Below are 21224 nucleotides of genomic sequence, written 5' to 3'. Positions count from 1 at the left end.
TTTATTTACTCTAAAAAAAAAACACAAAATGTGGGAATGATCTGTTTTTTTTTTTCACAAAGTCGGTTGCTATCTGCTTTACTATAAAACAAACTTCTTTAATGTGAAAAAGAAGATACTTTTTATTAAACATTAATTCAGGAAATTACTCGTATCAAAATAATCCCAAAGCTGCAGTTTCTTGATTTAATATTATTTGGAATGCACACTTACTTGGAAAATATAAATAAATCCTAAAAGTCTATTTACTCATACCTATTCAACCCCACCACTGTCCTGTTTATTATTATCTTCATATCCTTATTCTATGTCCCTAAGACTTGATGATATGCTGTTCATTCAGTTTTCATACCATCAATTAGTACCCCTTTGTGTTCTGCAGGTCTGAAACAAACCTCAAGTAACTTCAGATACAAAAATTCTAGACGTAAATGATTTGCTCTGGAGGCTTTGTTGTAGTCCAAGTGTGAACTAAATGTAAGGTTCAGACACTTAATTGCAAATTACCTGAAAATCTATTATAGTGTGAATTGATATTTCATGAAACTTAATGTTTTTTTAGGACCCATATGGGTAGGATTTTAGAGTCATTTTATAATAGCCTCCAATGTAATAACAAGCATTTGTAGTAAGTAAAATATACATTAATGTAACTTTGGAAAACTTGTATATGTACTTTAAATATACTTGTAATTGCAAGTTTGTAAAATGAGATTGCAATTTTACATAATATCAAAAAACACAGTACAGTTACATACAAACTGAGTGTACTTAAATGACAAGATTATTTAAAAAATGATGCTCAAAAGTGTACTATATATATATATTCCACACAAAACTTGACTGCATTATACAGTAATGTGAACTTGTCTTGGCAGGAATGGTCTTCTTCACTGGAAGGCAGAGGAACATGGAGAGAAGTTCAGAGACTACAGCACTTTCCTGTCCACAAGTGCACAGCTTTCTTTTTTTTTTTTTGTTCCAGGGCAACCCTGTATACGTCTTGATTTTTGGCGCCCTTCACAAAATGAATATGCTCAAATTCAGCCTTTCTGAAGAGAAGCCTGGGATCATCAGGATTCATCAGGATTCTGAAAAGAAATGTATTATTCCGTCAGTAAAAGAAACTCTGGAGAGAGGATTTAAACCATAAACTTTTACATATTATATATATAACTTGTATTATTACTATTTACTATATTACTATTCCATTACATGTAAATCTTTACGAAACAGTTAATACTTCATGACAATTCAAAAAATGTTCAGCTGACAGGGATTTAAAGTATAATTTTACAGCATTCTCTCCTTAAATGTCCCATGTCCTACACCTTTTTGGAATTAGATTTTGGGAGTGTTGATATCCTTAAGAATATATATTTGTGCTATAAGTAACAAAAACCATGTCAATATTTAGTTTTTACAGCTCCTTTCTCAGGCCTGCATGTAGTTATAATATTCACGAGCCTCTCTCTTGATTGGCCTGTTTTTTCTGAGTGCCGCACGACCAGGCCAATCAAATGTAAAGATATCACAATCATGTCAGCGGTTAGCTGGATACAAAACAAAGAGAAGACTGAGGCAGCTCTTTCAAAACAGCGCAGATTGGGCTACAAACGGAGCTTAAAATATCATCTTCTTGTGATGTTGGGCATCAGAATCGACGTAATACAAGCTCAAATTAGAAATATGACCGTATACCCGATGTTACTTTGCTGTGGTAAAATACTAAAAACGCAGGGCTCTTTCCTACTAGCCACTAGGGGCCATTTAATGTTAAAGTATATTAATTAAAGTGAACATTTCTGGCCTTGGGATGTTTAAGGTTGTAATAACGATACCGGTATAGGAACTGCATCATCACATGTTTTTTTTTTTTTTTAAATATATTATTAATAATAATAATTATGAATTATTGTTATTATTATTATTATCATCATCATCATCATCATCATCACTAATTATTAAACAAACATAAGAACAATACAATATACAATGGCAACAGAAGAAGGCACAGAATAAGAAAGAAAAAGAAGTCAGTTGATTATTCCTAGTTGTTATTTCAGAATACATTGTCAGATATTCTAATTCCTAAAAGAACCAAAGAAATGTATTTTAAAACAGAGCATAGATAATGTAATGACTTTGTGAGTAGATTCATATTCCATTCTCAACATGTAATTCTCACATTCTCCATGTAATGACTTTATTAGTAAGTTTAAGGAAGGGTTCTCACCATTTTGCTGTTTTTGTAAAGAAGAGCCAGAAACCATTTATTCATTTATTCATTCATTTATTTATTTATTTTACCCACCTATTTTGGTCCCAAGTTTCTTTTTAATTGTTTTACAATGTCATTATAACAGATACTACTGGAAATGGACAATATAATTAAAATGAGCTTTTATTGGGAAATATCACATAAACAAAACAAAATGTATGTTAACTGTATGGTAGACTATTTTCCATTGATTTACAAGTGATTTATGATTCTTTAACTTCAGTACAGAACAATCTTTAAGCTGTTAAGACATCTCAACTATTAAAGAGTTTCACGAGTGTGTTTGTTGACGAACGTCTTATAAAGAATGCCCAGTAACCTACTGCTCGACTGTAACTTATAACGCATCGCTTGATAATGAAAGATGCCGGGGTTCCAGTTATAAAAGATCCCGGTCGTGATTTAGAAATGCAGACGGTAAGTGAAATTGCATCAAGGTTTGTGGCTGTGTTCGAAATGCCATACTATCTCTTAATATTGCTACAGTGTCCAGTCTTCATTCAGGTGTCAAATATTTGGAAATACTGACCTTTGTACTTGGCAATAGTGAATAACCAACCACTTATCCAGTTTCTAACAAAGCTTGTCTCTGGGTCTCCCCGCATGACCCCTGAAAAAAGGCGATAACATTATTTAAACTCAAATTAATAATTGATTAATTAAATATAACATTCATTAACCTATCTGTAAGACAGACAAATAGTTAGCCTCAAGCTAACTAGTGGTTCAGTTCCCTTAATTGGTGTTCAATGTCACTGTCAATGTTCACAAAACAAAATGAAAAATGTTATAAGATAAAAAACAAAATAAAGTGCTAAAAAGCATACAAATAATAAAAAAATATATATTGTTAAATATTAGCTTAAATATTAAGTTAGAGTATTATTATTGTTTGGTTTTTTTTTGCAATAGTGACTATAATAAAGTAAAAAAATCAATAATTAATTTATTAAACATTTAATTATCCATTTATCCAAAAATAGTGTCTATAGTTCCTTGTGTTCACAGCTGGACAGCTCGCGACTCGGTCACGGAAAATGACATGTAAGCATTCAAACTTCTTTTTTTCCTATTTAAAATCGCTTTTGAAGGTTTTGTTTCATTGTCAACTTTATCTGAACGTTAACCAGCTCAGTTACCATGACGCGTGCACGGTTCGCTAGCAAAGAAGCAAGCAGCTGATGCGCCATTATATCAACGGCAAGTGTTAAAATTAAGTGTTATACTCAACAGTTTATCAGTGACAAATTAAATAATGTTTTAGTCCCGCAAACTCTATTTTTAAACTGGGGAGACGGCTGACAGACCTTCTTCATCGTCTCTAACCGTCACTCGCGCCAAAACTCTGAAGAGAGGTAAAGCAAACACACATTCTCTGTATAACAATACGTTTAACTTTTTGTTAATCGTTATTTATTGTCCTCTTTGTCAACGTAATCTAGAACATCCGTGTGATGTTGTTCAAGTTTACTAAATCCGCCGAACGGTGAACAAGTGCCTAAGTATCGTTCATAATGCCTGTTTTGGTAACATTGGTTAACATTTGACGCTATTATTTGCTCTTCACATTGTCTACTTTTAAATCATACTAACAAATTGTTGTCATGCTTTTGAAATCAAAGGAAGTGCAAAGGCAGCGAGGGTGGTGGTGCGTCATCGACGGCAAGACGGCTGCGATACTAACATGAGCCTAAAGTGAAGTAAGTACAATTCACATTGAACAAATTTATTGGCTTTAGTGTTGTATTAGATATAATTTGTCAAGTTACAAACATTTATAAATAAAGTTCTTCAGTTTTTGCACTATTACTATTTTTAATGTTTTTGAATAAAGTGTCCTATGCTCATCAAGCCAGCATTTAATTTACCAAAAATACTAATATTCTGAAATATTACGATTCAGAACAATGGTTTTCTATTTTAAAAGTAATTTATTTGTGTAATCAAATTTGAATTTGCAGCCTCATTACTCCAGTCTTTAATGTCACATTATTCTTTAGAAATTATTCTAACAGGATGATATTTTTATCAGTGTTGTAAACAGTTATATATAAATTATTTAACTGTTATTATATTTTGTACAACTTGTGATAAATTTGAAAAAAAAAAAAAAAAATGTAAAGACTAAAATAACACCATATATCTTTAATAGAAATATTTTGCAACAACATGCGCTGCTGTTCACAAGTTTGAGGTCAGTATTTTTATTTATTTATTTATTTTATTTTTTTACAGTTCTGCTGCTGAGAGTGCTCTATGTTCTTGCTTCTACTGCCATATCCTCCATAACAGCTCCTCAAGAGAAGGAGATCTGCCACTCTTGACTTGAATCTGGGATCCAAGGTTGTGCCCTCCTCCATGAACTGTTTGATTGTTTCCATCCTTCAAGACAGAACAGTACGAGTCCCTGAATATTCCTAATGAAACCAGGTGAGAATTCCACATGATTACGCTATACACCTTGTATCTTTTATGGTCTTTGTGAAGGAGTTCTCCTCCACTTTGTCTTTATTCTACACTCGAATATATGAGCACTGACCATAGCCATGGCTTCTGATGTTCAGTCCTCTGATCTGTCCCTAGATAGACAGGAGCAAAACGTCTTGCGATCTGGAAATTTTGCAGGTTCTTTAATTAAGGTTCTTTAGTTAGTCCATTGTGGCATCAACTCTTTGAGGAGTGGGTCATCCCATTCAGTGGCCCATTTGACACATCACCTGTAGTACTATCTTTCCTAATAGGAGAAAGGAGCCAGGAATCAAACACAGATGCAACAGTTGAGAGGATTCTCGGCATGTTGCTGGTTTCTCTTCCAGAGCTACCTTAAATGAAACAGTGTCACTATTTACACTGCATTTAACTCCTAACACCATCTGGACTGGGAGTTCATCAGAACCTAGCTCCACATCCCCTGATAGGGATAGGAGCAATTTCACTTTTGCACACAAACTTCGGGCTTCTTGTACTAGTTTGATAGCTTCGTGCACTTTTTCCACACTAATGAGCCCATCATCAATGTAGAAATTACCTTTGATGAAACTGGCTGTTACAGGAAACTCTCTTTCATTTGTACTTGCAAGAGACTTCATTCCATAATTTGCACAGCCAGGAGAGGAGCTGCATTGAAAAGATTAACTTTCAGGCGATACTCCGAGTTGGTGTTGCCATTTCCCACCAAAGGAACCGTAAGTAATCTCTGTCTTTGTGGTTAGTGTGGAACCTGTGGAACATCTTTTCTACATTGCAAATAACTCTGATTAGATATTGGAGTACCCCAGTTAACCCGTTAGTGAGATCAGGTCCAGTTAACAAGTGATCATTTAATGCGGTGCTAGCAGATTTGGCAGAGCAATCGAACACAGCGCTAACTTTAATCGAACACCCCATCTTATGCACGGATGTCACTGATGCATCTTATCAAACTGCTCCTTTTACAGAGTCTACATAAGATGTTGTTTTCCTTCTGCAGCTCTCATGTATAGAAATTATTTCATTCTTGCACAATGTCATAATCATATTCTACCTCACAAACTAGAGATTATATCCTAAAAGAAAAATAATCTTAAAAATCCTAAAAAAGTCAGCTGCCCTCCCCCTTTATTGTCATCATCACCCTGTCCTTTACTCTGCACCTTTCACCAGGCTCCCTACGGGAGTGGGCGTGTCCGAGAGGAGGGGCGTGGTATTGGTATTTTTGTCGTCTTTTCTCATACACAGACTTATTGGCAAACATTTAGCATTTAGCTGCTTTCCCCACAACACCTGCAATCTACTGGGTTTGAAGCTGAAAGCACAGTGTTGACTTTATTGAACCTGTTTAAAATCCAATGAATCACTGAATTGTCTCAGTTTAACAGATTCTCAAACCAATCTTTGGCCAGTTGTTTTTCTTGGAACACCAAATAATGATTTGATTTAGATTTTTCTTTGTTTGCTTACTTTGCATTAATAATAATTAATAAGAAACATTGTTGTATCTTGTTGTATACCTGATACAATATAATAATATTGTGGTGGGAGGAGCTAACGACAGACACAGTGGGTGTGGCATCAGGCCTCGGAGAGGCTTTTTATTAATAAAAATACAAAATAATAAAGTGTCCAGGAAAAGAGTGTCCAAAATAAACGGGGAACTGGTGTCCTCGTCGTGCTGCAGGGGTGGAGCGGGGCAGTGTTCCAGGGGAAGGGTCCAGGCAAGGGGCGGAGTCCGGCGGCCACGCGCGCTCCCCTCTGGTCTGGGCCGCGAGGGCGGCGGCGGCTTCTTCCGAACGACAGTCAGAAGGGAGAAACAGCCCGGCATCCTGGCCCATCAGCGGTACGTATATGCAGTCATTGCCAGGACTACGGAGTCCGACAGCTCGCTTCTCTGGCGGCGTGGCGAGCCCCTCACGCACCCTTCCTGGACCCACAAGGACACCAGGGTGCATGCACGGGGAAAGAGACAGGTCTCTCGAGGAGAGGCGTGCTCGGCATTTAACGGCGGCGGTGACGAGGCTAGATCCAATTCAGGTGTGCCTCGTCACACGCCGCCAGGCCTGTCCAATACAACGCCCCTCTCTCTCACACGCCCACTCCCGTCGGGAGCCTGGTGAAGGGCGGCGAATAAAGGACGGGGTGATGGTGACACTCAAGGGGAGAGACAGCTGGCTCGTCATAATATGCAAATGTCTCAAACAAAGTCGAAGCAATATTTTATTAAATCATCAAAATTCACAAAACTAAAAATTTATGACAGTTCAAAAAACTAGGGAAACAAAACATAATAACATAAGCGTAAAGCCTAACTGTTACAAATACTTGGAAAGGTAAGATAAGGATGGTGAAACTGTGCTAAACGAATTCAAACGTTTTTAAATGAAATGGTTCTCGTTTTAAGAGCAGATGGTAATAAAAACAAAATATTAAGCAAACTGTTTTTGGTCATTCCCAAAACACAGATCCCCTAAAACAGCGGCATAAAAGTGTTGCTGTGGATAGAATAAAAACATTGATTTAAAAAATAACATTTAGCTAACTAACCATTGTTTAGAGACATAGCCTACGCAAAAGAAATATGTATCTGTGTATGCGCTGTTTAATGCGCAACTTTTGGTGCGATAGCGTAGTTACTGTAATAACTCTGATAGCAGAAAAAACCTGAATAGTCATTTTTTTGTGCTTGTCTTGTCTTGATGTTCTCACATCATAGACAGACAAGATAGATGCCCTAAAATAAGTATTGATTGTTTAGTTTTTAGCATTGTCATGTAGAAGGACTGTTGTTTAACTGATCAATAAAAATCAGTTCTGTTGTTGTATTTCTTTTGGGAGTGTTTGTGTACACTCACATTAACAACAAAAGTATGTGCTTTTGCAAAATAAGGAAAATAAACAGGGTGCGTGAAGATTTGTTCATCAAGATTTGACATCATTTTGTCTACTTAAACATCTTATTCAGGACCATCCAGTGTGGTTATGGCCTTATTTCAGCTACATTTTTCCCCCAAACTAACAAAGCATGCATAATGTTTTTTCGTTTTTTTATACTTTCTGCTGAATGCAAAAAAAAATTACAGGTTGGTTAATAGTATGTTATAAGTAGATGTAGTAGATAAGAAGTAGATAAGTAGATATGTATATGTATATATTATGTATATATAAATGAGGGTTGTATTGACTGTTGTTTTGCAGTGCTTGCTTTTTGGAGACACCCTAATTCTAATTTAAAAACTATTTTCCATAGTAAGGTGGTTGTGTAGAAACTTAAAAAATCTGGATATAAAAGTGAAATTTGCATAATACCATGATCTCATGTAAACTAACTGCAGCTTAATAAACCTTATTATACAATTATACAAATGAAATTATACAATGAAGAATATGCATCATTTACATTTTTGGTTTTTTATTCAACAATACTATAAACCTGTACCTACACTTCAGATTTTTTTTTTTTTTTTACTGTTTGCAATTTAGTTTTTTTTTTTCCTTTTCTGCTTTAAATACATAATAACAGTTTTAATTTTTAAAACATGATACGATACGAGCAGTTTGTGTGAGGAAAAAGAACAGTATTTATTAGGGATGGGTGATTTATTTATTTTTTTTACTGTTTGCATTTTTTTTTTCTGGTTTAGAGACATAAGTTTTATTTAAAGTTTTATTTATCAAGACATGATACGAGCAGTTTGTGCGAGGAAAAAGAACAGTTTTTCCTTTCTGCTTTAGAGACATAATGATAGTTTTAATTTTTAAGACATGATACAATACGAGCAGTTTGTGTGAGGAAAAAGAACAGTATTAGGGATGGACGATTTTTTTTTTTTTTTTTTTTTACCGTTTGCATTTTTTTTTTTTCTGGTTTAAAGACGTAATAATAGTTTTATTTATCAAGATATGATACGAGCAGTTTGTGTGAGGAAATAGAATTGTATTAGGGATAAGCGATTTTTTTTTTTTTTTTTTTTTTTACTGTTTGCAATTTAGTTTTTCTTCTCTTCTGCTTTAGAGACATAATAGTTTTAATTTTTAAGACATGATACGATACAAGCAGTTTGTGTGAGGAAAAAGAACAGTATTAGGGATTGAGGTTTTTTTTTTTTTTTTTTTTTTTGCAATTGCAATTTTTTTTTTTTTTCTGGTTTAAAGACGTAATAATAGTTTTATTTATCAAGATATGATACGAGCAGTTTGTGTGAGGAAATAGAATTGTATTAGGGATAAGCGATTTTTTTTTTTTTTTTTTTTTTTTTTTTTTTTTTACTGTTTGCAATTTAGTTTTTTTTCTTTTCTGCTTTAGAGACATAATAATAGTTTTAATTTTTAAGACATGATACGATACGAGCAGTTTGTGTGAGGAAAAAGAACAGTATTAGGGATGGACGATTTTTTTTTTTTTTTTTTTTTTTTTACCGTTTGCATTTTTTTTTTTTCTGGTTTAAAGACGTAATAATAGTTTTATTTATCAAGATATGATACGAGCAGTTTGTGTGAGGAAATAGAATTGTATTAGGGATAAGCGATTTTTTTTTTTTTTTTTTTTGTTTGTTTGCAATTTAGTTTTTTTTCTTTTCTGCTTTAGAGACATAATAATAGTTTTAATTTTTAAGACATGATACGATACGAGCAGTTTGTGTGAGGAAAAAGAACAGTATTAGGGATGGACGATTTTTTTTTTTTTTTTTTTGTTTGCAATTTTTTTTTTTTCTGGTTTAAAGACGTAATAATAGTTTTATTTATCAAGATATGATACGAGCAGTTTGTGTGAGGAAATAGAATTGTATTAGGGATAAGGATAGGTTTTTTTTTTTTTTTTTTTTTTTTTTTTACTGTTTGCAATTTTGTTTTTTTTTCTTTTCTGCTTTAGAGACATAATAATAGTTTTAATTTTTAAGACATGATACGATATGAGCAGTTTGTGTGAGGAAAAAGAACAGTATTAGGGATGGACGATTTTTTTTTTTTTTTTTACCGTTTGCATTTTTTTTTTTTTTTTGGTTTAAAGACGTAATAATAGTTTTATTTATCAAGATATGATACGAGCAGTTTGTGTGAGGAAATAGAATTGTATTAGGGATAAGCGATTTTTTTTTTTTTTTTTTTTTTTTGTTTGCAATTTAGTTTTTTTTTCTTTTCTGCTTTAGAGACATAATAATAGTTTTAATTTTTAAGACATGATACGATACGAGCAGTCTTGCGATTTGCCTATTTTAACAGCTCGTCTTTTGTTAATTGGACGACGTACACATGGGTCACAAGAGTCACCTGACATGGTGCTGGTGGAGAAAAGGCGTAGGTCAGATGATCTATCGAAGAATTAGACAGGTGGTCTGATCTTTTTTTCTCTGACATTCCTGATTTGCCTGATTTCTCATTCTTTCTTTTAACAGCTTGACTCATGTCAGTCAGGTGACATGCATGTGGGTCAAATCTGGAACTTCCTGAGCTTCGGTCAGGAGCAGTTCTGGATTCTCCGGGAGTGACCACATCGGATGGTCCAGGCAGTTGTACATGCACAATTATAACCTCACATGCTGCTGGTGGAGATGGTGACGGTGGAGAATAGCTGTCTGAGCTGACAGTCTCCATTGAACAGACATTTTCATATATGAAGTCTCCAGGATTGACAATATTATAGCTGAACATATGTGATGGTCCAGGCAAGTCTACATCTTCTCTGGAGATCTCCAAATGCGTCTCCTCACATACTGCTAGTGAAGAAAGGGCATAGGTCAGAGGATCTATAGAAGAATCAGACAGATGGTCTAATCTTCTCCTTTTTCTCTCTGGACTTGTTGATTTGCCTGATTTCTCCTTTTTTCTTTTAACAGCTCGTCTTTTGCTAATTGGAAGACGTGCAAGTTGGTCAAATCTGGAACTTCCTGAGCTTCGGTCAGGAGCAGTTCTGGATTCACCGGGAGTGACCACATCGGATGGTCTAGGCAGTTCCATATGCACAGTTGTCACCTCACATGCTGCTGGTGGAGACGGTGATGGTGGAGAAGAGCTGCGTGAGCTGCCTGAGCTTCGGTCAGAAGCAGTTCTGGACTCTCCAGGAGTGACCATATTTGGTGTTCCAGTCAGTTCTACATCTTCACTGGAGATCCCCAAATGCGTCTCCTCACATTCTGCTGTTGGAGAAGAGGCGTGGGTCTGAGAATCATTTGAAGAGTCTGACCAGTGGTCTAATCTTCTCCTTTCTCTCTCTGAGATTTTTGATTTGCCTGATTTCTCATTTCTTTTAACAGCTCGTCTTTTGTTAATTGGATGACGTGCATATGGGTGTAGTCTGGAACTGCCTGAGCTTCTGTCAGGAGAAGTTCTGGACTCTCCTGGGATGATCATATGGGATCTTCCAGGCAGTTCTACATGCACAGTTGTCACCTCACATGGTGCTGGTGGAGACGGTGATGGTGGAGACGAGCTGTCTGAGCTGACAGTCTCCATTGAACAATCATTTTCATATATGAAGTTTCCAGGATTGACAATGTTATAGCTGACCATATGTGATGGTACAGGCAGGTCTACATCTTCTCTCAAGATCTCCATATGAGTCTCCTCACATACTGCTGGTGAAGAAAGGGCATGGGTCAGAGGATCTATAGAAGAATCAGACAGATGGTCTAATTTTCTCCTTTTTCTCTCCGACGTTCTTGATTTGCCTGATTTCTCCTTCTTTCTTTTAACAGCTTGTCTTTTGCTAATTGGAAGACGTGCAAGTGGGTCAAATCTGGAACTGCCTGAGCTTCGGTCAGAAGCAGTTCTCGACTCTCCAGGAGTGATCACGTTTGGTGTTCCAGTCAGTTCTACATCTTTACTGGAGATCCCCAAATGCGTCTCCTCACATGATGCTGTTGGAGAAGAGGCGTGGGTCTGAGAATCATTTGAAGAGTCAGACCAGTGGTCTAATCTTCTCCTTTCTCTCTCTGAGATTTTTGATTTGCCTGATTTCTCATTTCTTTTAACAGCTCGTCTTTTGTTAATAGGATGACGTGCATATGGATGAAATCTGGAATTATCTGTGCTTCGTTCAGGAGAAGTTTTGGACTCTGCAGGAGTGACCATATGGAATGGTCCAAGGAGTTCTACATCTTCACTGGAGATCTCCATATGAGTCTCCTCACATACTGCTTGTGAAGAAAGGGCATGAGTCATAGGATCTATAGAAGAATCAGACAGATGGTCTAATCTTCCTTTTCTCTCTGACGTTCTTGATTTGCCTGATTTCTTCTTCTTTTTTTTAACAGCTTGTCTTTTGCTAATTGGAAGACGTGCAAGTGGGTAAAATCCGGAACTGCCTGAGCTTCGGTCAGAAGCAGTTCTGGACTCTCCAGGAGTGACCATCTTTGGTGTTCCAGTCCGTTCTACATCTTCACTGGAGATCCCCAAATGCGTGTCCTCACATGCTGCTGTTGGAAAAGAGGTGTGGGTCTGAGAATCATTTGAAGAGTCAGACCAGTGGTCTAATTTTCTCCTTTTTCTCTCTGAGATTTTTGATTTGCCTGATTTCTCATTTCTTTTAACAGCTCGTCTTTTGTTAATTGGATGATGTGCATATGGGTGTAGTCTGGAACTTCTGGAAGTTCTGGACTCTCCTGGGATGATCATATGGGATTGTCCAGGCAGTTCTGCATGCACAGTTGTCACCTCACATGCTGCTGGTGGAGACGGTGATGGTGGAGACGAGCTGTCTGAGCTTACAGTCTCCATTGAACAGACATTTTCATATATGAAGTTTCCGGGATTGACAATATTATAGCTGAACATATGTGATGGTCCAGGCAGGTCTACATATTCTCTGCAGATCTCCATATGCGTCTTCTCACATACTGCTAGAGAAGAAAGGGCATGGGTCTGAGGATCTTTTGAAGAATCAGACATATGGTCTAATCTTCTCCTTTTTCTCTCTGGACTTATTGATTTGCGTGATTTCTCCTTCTTTCTTTTAACAGCTCGTCTTTTGCCAATTGGAAGACGTGCAAGTTGGTCAAATCTGGAACTGCCTAAGCTTCGGTCAGGGGCAGTTCTGGATTCACCGGGAGTGACCACATTGGATGGTCCCTGCAGTTCTACATGCACAGTTGTCACCTCACATGCTGCTGGTGGAGACGGTGACGGTGGAGAAGAGCTGCCTGAGCTGACAGTCTCCATTGAACAGACATTTTCATATATGAAGTTTCCAGGATTGACAATATTATAGCTGACCACATGTGATGGTCCAGGCAGGTCTACATCTTCTCTGGAGATCTCCATATGCGTCTTCTCACATACTGCTAGTGAAGAAAGGGCATGGGTCAGAGGATCTTTTGAAGAATCAAACCAGTGGTCTAATCTTCTCCTTTCTCTATCTGCGATTCCTGATTTGCCTGATTTCTTCTTTTTTCTTTTAACAGCTTGTCTCATGTTAATTGGACAACATGCATATGGTTGAAATTTGGAATTACCTGTGCTTTGTTCAGAGAAGTTCTGGACTCTCCAGGACTGACCATATGGGATGGTCCAGGGAGTTCTACATCTTTACTGGAGCTCTCCATATGTGTCTCCTCACATGCTGCTGTTGGAGAAAAGGTATAGGTTAGAGGATCTTTTGAAGAATCAAACCGGTGGTCTAATCTTCTTTCTCTCTCTGGGATTCCTGATTTGCCTGATTTCTCCTTTTTTCTTTTAACAGCTCGTCTCATGTTAATTGGACAACGTGCATATGGATGAAATCTGGAATTACCTGTGCTTTGTTCAGGAGAAGTTCTGGACTCTCCAGGACTGACCACATGGGATGGTCCAATCAGTTTTTCTTCTCTGATTTTCATATGCATTTCCTCCCATGCTGATAGTGGAGTAGTTATATACATACGAGAAAAGGCATAGCAGAGAGAATCTATCAAGGAATCAGACTGGTTGTCTATTTCAGGAACTGTTGTGGACTCTGCAGGTATGACTGTGACCATATGAGATGGTTCAGGGAGTTCTACATCTTTACTGGAGATCTCCATATGTGTCTCCTCACATGCTGCTGTTGGAGAAAAGGTATAGGTTAGAGGATCTTTTGAAGAATCAAACCGGTGGTCTAATCTTCTTTCTCTCTCTTGGATTCCTGATTTGCCTGATTTCTCCTTTTTTCTTTTAACAGCTCGTCTCATGTTAATTGGACAACGTGCATATGGATGAAATCTGGAATTACCTGTGCTTTGTTCAGGAGAAGTTCTGGACTCTCCAGGACTGACCACATGGGATGGTCCAATCAGTTTTTCTTCTCTGATTTTCATATGCATTTCCTCCCATGCTGATAGAGGAGTAGTTATATACATACGAGAAAAGGCATAGCAGAGAGAATCTATCAAAGAATCAGACTGGTTGTCTAATTGAGGAACTGTTGTGGACTCTACAGGTATGACTATGACCATATGAGATGGTTCAGGCAGTTCTTCTTCGCTTGAACTGCTAGAATTCTCCCTCTTTCTTGCAACAGATTCTCTCATCTCAATCTGACAAGCTGCGTTCGGGGGGAAATTTGAGCAGAGAGGATCTTTCAAAGAATCAGACCGGTGATCAAATCTCTCTGGGCTTTCTGATCTGAAATATTTCTTAATCTTTCTTTCATAAGCTTGTCTCATCTTAATCTGATGAGCAGCACTTGAACTGAAAGAATCCATTGAATAATCAGAATTAGAGCAGAGGTCTAATATTATGCAAAGTGGTCTACTGGAACTGGTAAGATACTGGTACACCACAAATTGGTCTTTGATCTGTCTTTGCTGATAGATACTGTGAGGCTGATTTGAGCGTGCCAGTTTTATATAGAACGCTGTAGTGTCATGTGATGTCTGTCATGTGATGTCTGTGATGTCATAATTGATTTGCATACAAGAATCTGTAGAATTCCGAATGTTCCGCTTGACTGACTCTGAAGCTGTGCCTGTGTGTATTGTGCTATATGGACAATGTAATTCCGTTTTATTCTTTTTAACGTCATGATTTTGGTCATTGTTTACTTTATTTCACACATTACATTACATTTTGTGTTTCAGTGTACAAGACCAGATTTCAGAATAAAATATGTACTGCTTGTTCAACAAAAATATAATGTTGTTATGTCTGCTGAATATGAATTACATCAAATTAGAAGACAAAATAAAGGTAATTCCTTCATAAAAATATATATTTTAAGTGTCAGTGCATATTGTTTAATATGCATTTTTTAACATGCAAGTTCTATAAGCAATTCTTTCTAAAGCGGTGGATGGCTTTCATGTTTTTTTTGTGTTTTATGTATATATTTGATCTATATATTGCTCTATATAAATTTTCTGTGTATTATTTGAGCGTTTTGGTGAAGTAAGACTATGAAAGAGAGCTCAATTTAGCACACTGACTGATGTGCAGCTTTATGTGCGTATATAAGTGTTTGTGCTTTTTCATGGTTAAATGGCTATTTGCATCAGGCATGTTGTCTTTAGATATTCTCATGCATGCATGATGAGATTAATGTATGTTTCTTTACTAATCTTCTGCTATACTCAAAGCTGACTAAAAGTGATTGTAGATGGCCAATTTCGACGAACTTGATATCTTGAACCTATGATATCTTCTTCAAGGCGTAAAAAGAAACAAAAGCTCAAGCATTTTCATGGAACCTTGCAAAAGCAGATTACATAGTTTTTTGTTGTTTTATTTTACTCTAAAACACAAAATGTGGAATGATCTGTTTTTTTTTTTCTTCACAAAATGGCTGCTATCTGCTTTGCTATAAAACAAACTTTTAATGTGAAAAAGAAGATACTTTTTTATTAAACATTAATTCAGGAAATTACCTGTAATTAGGTTATTGCTTAATCAAAATAACCCAGTTGCAGTTTGATTTAATATTATTTGGAATGCACAATTTCTGAAAATATAAATAAATACCTAAAAGTCTATTTACACTAATTCAACCCACCACTGTCCTGTTTATTATTATCTTATGTCCTTATTCTATGTCTAAGACTTGATGGCTGCTGTTCATTCAGTTTTTCACCATCAGTTAGTACCCTTTGTGTTCTGCAGGTCTGAATCAAACCTCAAGTAACTCGAATACAAAAATTCCTAGACGTAAATGATTTGCCTGGAGGCTTTGTTTAGTCCAAGTGTGAACTAAATGTAAGGGTTCAGACACTTAATTGCAATTACCTGAAAATCTATTATAGTGTGAATTGATATTTCATGAACTTAATGTTTTTTTGGACCCCGCCTGGGTAGGATTTTAGAGTCATTTTTATAATAGCCTCCGAATGTAATAACAAGCATTTGTAGTAAGTAAAATATACATTAATGTAACTTTGGAAACTTGTATATGTATTTAAATATACTTGTTGTAATTGCAAGTTTGTAAAAATGAGATTGCAATTTTACATAATATCAAAAACACAGTACAGTTACATGTGCAAACTGAGTGTACTTAAATGACAAGATTATTAAAAAAATGATGTGAAAAGTGTACTATATATATATTCCACACAAAACTTGACTGCATTATACAGTAATGGACTTGTCTTGGCAGGAATGGTCTTCTTCACTGGAAGGCAGAGGAACATGGAGAGAAGTACAGAGTCTACAGCACTTTCCTGTCCACAAGTGCACAGCTTTCTTTTTTTTTTTTTTTTTTTTCCAGGGCAACCCTGTATACGTCTTGATTTTTGCGCCCTTTCACAAAAATGAATATGCTCAAATTCAGCCTTTCTGAAGAAGCCTGGGATCATCAGGATTCATCAGGATTCAGAGAGAAATGTATTACTCCGGCAGTAAAAGAAACTCTGGAGAGGGGAATTTAAACCATAAACTTTTACATATTATATATATAACTTGTATTATTACTATTTACTATATTACTATTCCATTACATGTAAATCTTTACGAAACAGTTAATACTTCACTTGACAATTCAAAAAATGTTCCAGCTGACAGGATTTAAAGTATAATTTTACAGCATTCTCTCCTTAATTGTCCCATGTCCTACACCTTTTTGGAATTACATTTTAGGTGTTGATATCCTTAAGAATATATATTTGTGCTATAAGTAACAAAAACCATGTCAATATTTAGTTTTTACAGCTCCTTTCTCAGGTCTGTCTAATTATAATATTCACGAGCCTCTCTCTTGATTGGCCTGTTTTTTCTGAGTGCCGCACGACCAGGCCAATCAAATGTAAAGATATCACAATCATGTCAGCGGTTAGCTGGATACAAAACAAAGAGAAGACTGAGGCAGCTCTTTCAAAACAGCGCAGATTGGGCTACAAACGGAGCTTAAAATATCATCTTCTTGTGATGTTGGGCATCAGAATCGACGTAATACAGGCTCAAATTAGAAATATGACCGTATACCTGATGTTACTTTGCTGTGGTAAAATACTAAAAACGCAGGGCTCTTTCTAGCCACTAGGGGCCATTTTAATGTTAAAGTATATTAATTAAAGTGAACATTTCTGGCCTTGGGATGTTTAAGGTTGTAATAACGATACCGGTATAGGAACTGCATCATCACATGTATTTTTTTTTTTTTTTAATATTATTGTTAATAATAATTATAAATTATTGTTATTATTATTATCATCATCATCATCATCACTAATTATTAGTAAACATAAGAACAATACAATATACAATGGCAACAGAAGAAGGCACAGAATAAGAAGAAAAATGAAGTCAGTTGATTATTCCTAGTTGTTATTTCAGAATACATTGTCAGATATTCTAATTCCTAAAAGAACCAAAGAAATGTATTTTAAAACAGCGCATAGATAATGTAATGACTTTATGAGTAGATTCATATTCCATTCTCAACATGTAATTCTCACATTCTCCATGTAATGACTTTATTAGTAAGTTTAAGGAAGGGTTCTCACCATTTTGCTGTTTTTGTAAAGAAGAGCCAGAAACCGTTTTTCATTCATTCATTTATTTATTTTACCCACCTATTTTGGTCCCAAGTTTCTTTTTTAATTGTTTTACAATGTCATTATAACAGATACTACTGGAAATGGACAATATAATTAAAATGAGCTTTTTATTGGGGAAATATCACATAAACAAAACAAAATGTATGTTAACTGTATGGTAGACTATTTTCCATTGATTTACAAGTGATTTATGATTCTTTAACTTCAGTACAGAACAATCTTTAAGCTGTTAAGACATCTCAACTATTAAAGAGGATACTTGATGTATTAGATATATAATTAATCTACGAAAATGTCAAAGAAAAAATTAATTAATTGTTTTATAGGCTCTCATATTTTTAACGACTTTGTATTACCCTATTGTTATCTAAAACAAACAAAAAAGTTTAAAGGAAGTTGTCTCCTAATATGGGCATTTTTTCCGGAAGCGCGCGCCCCCGCCTGCATGGACCAGAGAGTGCGCCCATCAACAAACTTTATTTGGCTGCCCTGCACGAGACTCGTAATTGCGATTTTTTTATTCGTCACATCAAGAGTTCACGAGTGTGTTTGTTGACGAACGTCTTATAAAGAATGCCCATTAACCTACTGCTCGACTGTAACTTATACTTACATCGTTTGATAATGAAAGATGGCGGGGTTCCAGTTATAAAAGATCCCGGTCGTGATTTAGAAATACAGACGGTAAGTGAAATTGCATCAAGGTTTGTGGCTGTGTTCGAAATGCCATACTATCTCTTAATATTGCTACATTGTCCAGTATGTATGATGTGCAGAGTATGCACATCCAGTAAGCTGAAGTCAGTACAGAAGCGGTGTTTGGAACCATAGATTACGAAGGGTATATACGTCTACTGTTTCTATGGGCCGCTATAGAGACTGTGAATTAAGTCGCGCCGCCATTTTGAGAAGACCACTCTCTGCTTACAAGTGGCTATGATGGAGTTGTTTTTGCAATTCTCAATGCAGCATAAATGACAAACAGTGGTGACATATCCCTTTTCTACAATCACGAAAAATCTAAAGAAAATCATAATCCTTCCCTGAACTCTATAGCGAGTGGTAACGCGATCCTTTCAAAATGGCGGACAAACAAAGCCGTTTTCCAGACGTCTACGTGGGATAACATCAGCTTCACGTAAGCCGTCTGCTATATTGTAGCAAAGTCTATTTGAGACCAGTCATGCCATTCTGCGACCATCTTTGAAACTCCCGAATCCCAAGTGTAGCTCCTATCTCTTTGTACTGGGAAACAACAGAGATTGTCTATTTTATTTAGAAGGCGGGGCTTCTTGATCGGCCATTTTAGCCTTTGCATTTTTTCCCCATTCAAAACTCTACAAGTGACACATCTTAGGTGTTCTGTAGTCTTCGATTGAAACCAGAGCCGTTTAGAAATTTCCAATGACTCTGATCAAGGGACGGCCTGGCAGCTAATTTGCCCTACTTTTTCTTTCTTTTTTTAAAATGGTTGTTTTTATTGTCTGTCCAAGGTACTAAACTGAGTATTTCAGAATTCGCCATTAAATAATAAAACTATATAAAATCAAAAATAAATTACTGAATGAGTAAAAACGAATAAATGAGAATCGGCCTTGATTTGCCTTGCAAAAAGGCTCTGAGAATCAAGTCCAGAATGGTCTGGAAGTGTCCAGATGGAGCAGAGAGGCAAAACTGTACTGTTCAGGACTTCAAGTTCAGATCAGTTCATCTGTAAATAGATTAGTTTTGTCGTTACTTACTTAAGCATTAACATAAACCGCAAGCAAATTTTTAGCAGTATACCAGTCTGAAAAATTGTTTCAAAGAGTAGGAATAGCAGGCAAATATTCAGATCATTTTATAACAGGTTTTAAAGGGGACAACAGCAACAACCCTTACCAAAATTAACATGGTTTTACTCAAAATTGAACCAAAGCCATGGTTACTTGTTAAAGTGCACTCTTAAAACAATGCCAAAAGAACCCTTTTTGTCTACATGGTTCCATAAAGAACCTTCAACATCTGGAGAACATTTCTGTCTCACAAAAGGTGCTTTGTGGCTAAAGGTAACCACAAATTAACAGTGTTTTACCATGTTATTTGTCGTAGAAAAATTTTAAAGAAAAAAAAAACATGGATACATGATATAATGTATACTTTTAGCATAGGCCTAATAATACCATAGTTATTTTACTTAGGACAAAACATGACCCATGATAATGCAAAACGTGTTCAGTTAATTTTGTTTTGTAAAGATTTATTTAAGATGTCTCATTTTTGAAAATCCAAAGTAAAAGTGAACAGAATTGCGTGAGCATGCATATGCCCGGTCTTGCGTCTTTTGCATGGATCGCTCATCCTTTTAGGCGAGAATGTAGTTGTTTAAAACTCAAATATGCGGAAGACAGTGTCTATTTAAAAGGTTGCTTTGCCGATTTTGGAGTCACAAGATCCACGTGGTGTCTTTTTGAGTATATCCAAATATATCCTAATTACGTCCTATGCTTTCAACGTCTAATGCAGAAATGTTAATTCATGCGTTTATGACCTCTGGGTTAGATTATTGTAATGCTTTATTGGGTGGTTGTTCTGTACGCTTGATAAACAAACTTCAGCTAGTCCTAAACGCAGCAGCTAGAGTCCTTACTAGAACTAGGTAGTATGATCATATTAGCCCGGTTCTGTCAACACTGCACTGGCTCCCTATCAAACATCGGATAGATTTTGAAATCTTATTAATTACCTTTAAAGCCCTGAATGGTTTAGCTCCTCAATACTTGAGTGAGCTCTTATCACATTATTATAGTCCTGCACGTTCGCTGCATTCTCAAAACTCTGTCCATTTGATAATACCTCGAACACTGGTTTTCAACCTGTGGCCATGCGCCCCAGTGGGCCGCAACGGTATTGCAGGGGGCCGCCAGTTATTATCAATAGAAATAATAATATTGCTAATGTACGTAAAAATGTGTAGTAATAATTAAATATCATAATTAATTAAATAACAAAAAATAATAATAAACTGTTACTATGCGTCACTATTCCAGGTCGTTGATTGGTTTAAAAACAACCCGCCGATTTAGGCTATGTAACATATTTTTGCTGCATACATGCCAAAACAGATGTAAACATGGATAAATGGTTGACAACGGGATCGCTGAAAAGGAAAATACTTCATCTACAAGTAAGCAGGACACAGAAAAGACTCAAAATAAACCTAAAAGAAGAAAATATAGCAGCGAGTACCTAGCGCTAGGTTTCACATGTGTGGGAGCTCAGTTACTAACCCGACACAAATAACAGGTTCATTTAAATTTTTTTTTTTGCAGTGGGCCATGAAACATATGTGTTTGGTTGTGTGGGCTGTGAGTTAAAAAAGGTTGGGAACCACTGACCTAGAATATCAAAATCAACTGCGGCTGGCAGATCCTTTTCCTATCTAGCACCTAAACTCTGACAATCTCCTAACTCTGTTCGGGAACACACTCTGTCAGTTTAAATCTAGATTAAAGACACATCTTTTTATCTTAGCCTACATATAACACATTAAT

General features: G+C 36.1%; 1 long non-coding RNA gene across 1 annotated transcript; it reads left to right on the top strand.

Moving 5' to 3' along the window:
• The first annotated feature begins 4534 nt into the window (after positions 1-4534).
• On the top strand, positions 4535-10282 carry LOC122330268. The gene is made up of 3 exons (XR_006247995.1): positions 4535-4711; positions 9977-10055; positions 10150-10282. It is a non-coding gene; the product is annotated as an uncharacterized LOC122330268 (long non-coding RNA).
• Positions 10283-21224: the final 10942 nt, after the last annotated feature.

Source organism: Puntigrus tetrazona, chromosome 24 (assembly GCF_018831695.1).
Source record: "Puntigrus tetrazona isolate hp1 chromosome 24, ASM1883169v1, whole genome shotgun sequence".
Classification (NCBI taxonomy): Eukaryota; Metazoa; Chordata; class Actinopteri; order Cypriniformes; family Cyprinidae; genus Puntigrus; species Puntigrus tetrazona.
This window is presented reverse-complemented; position numbering and strand designations above follow the sequence as displayed.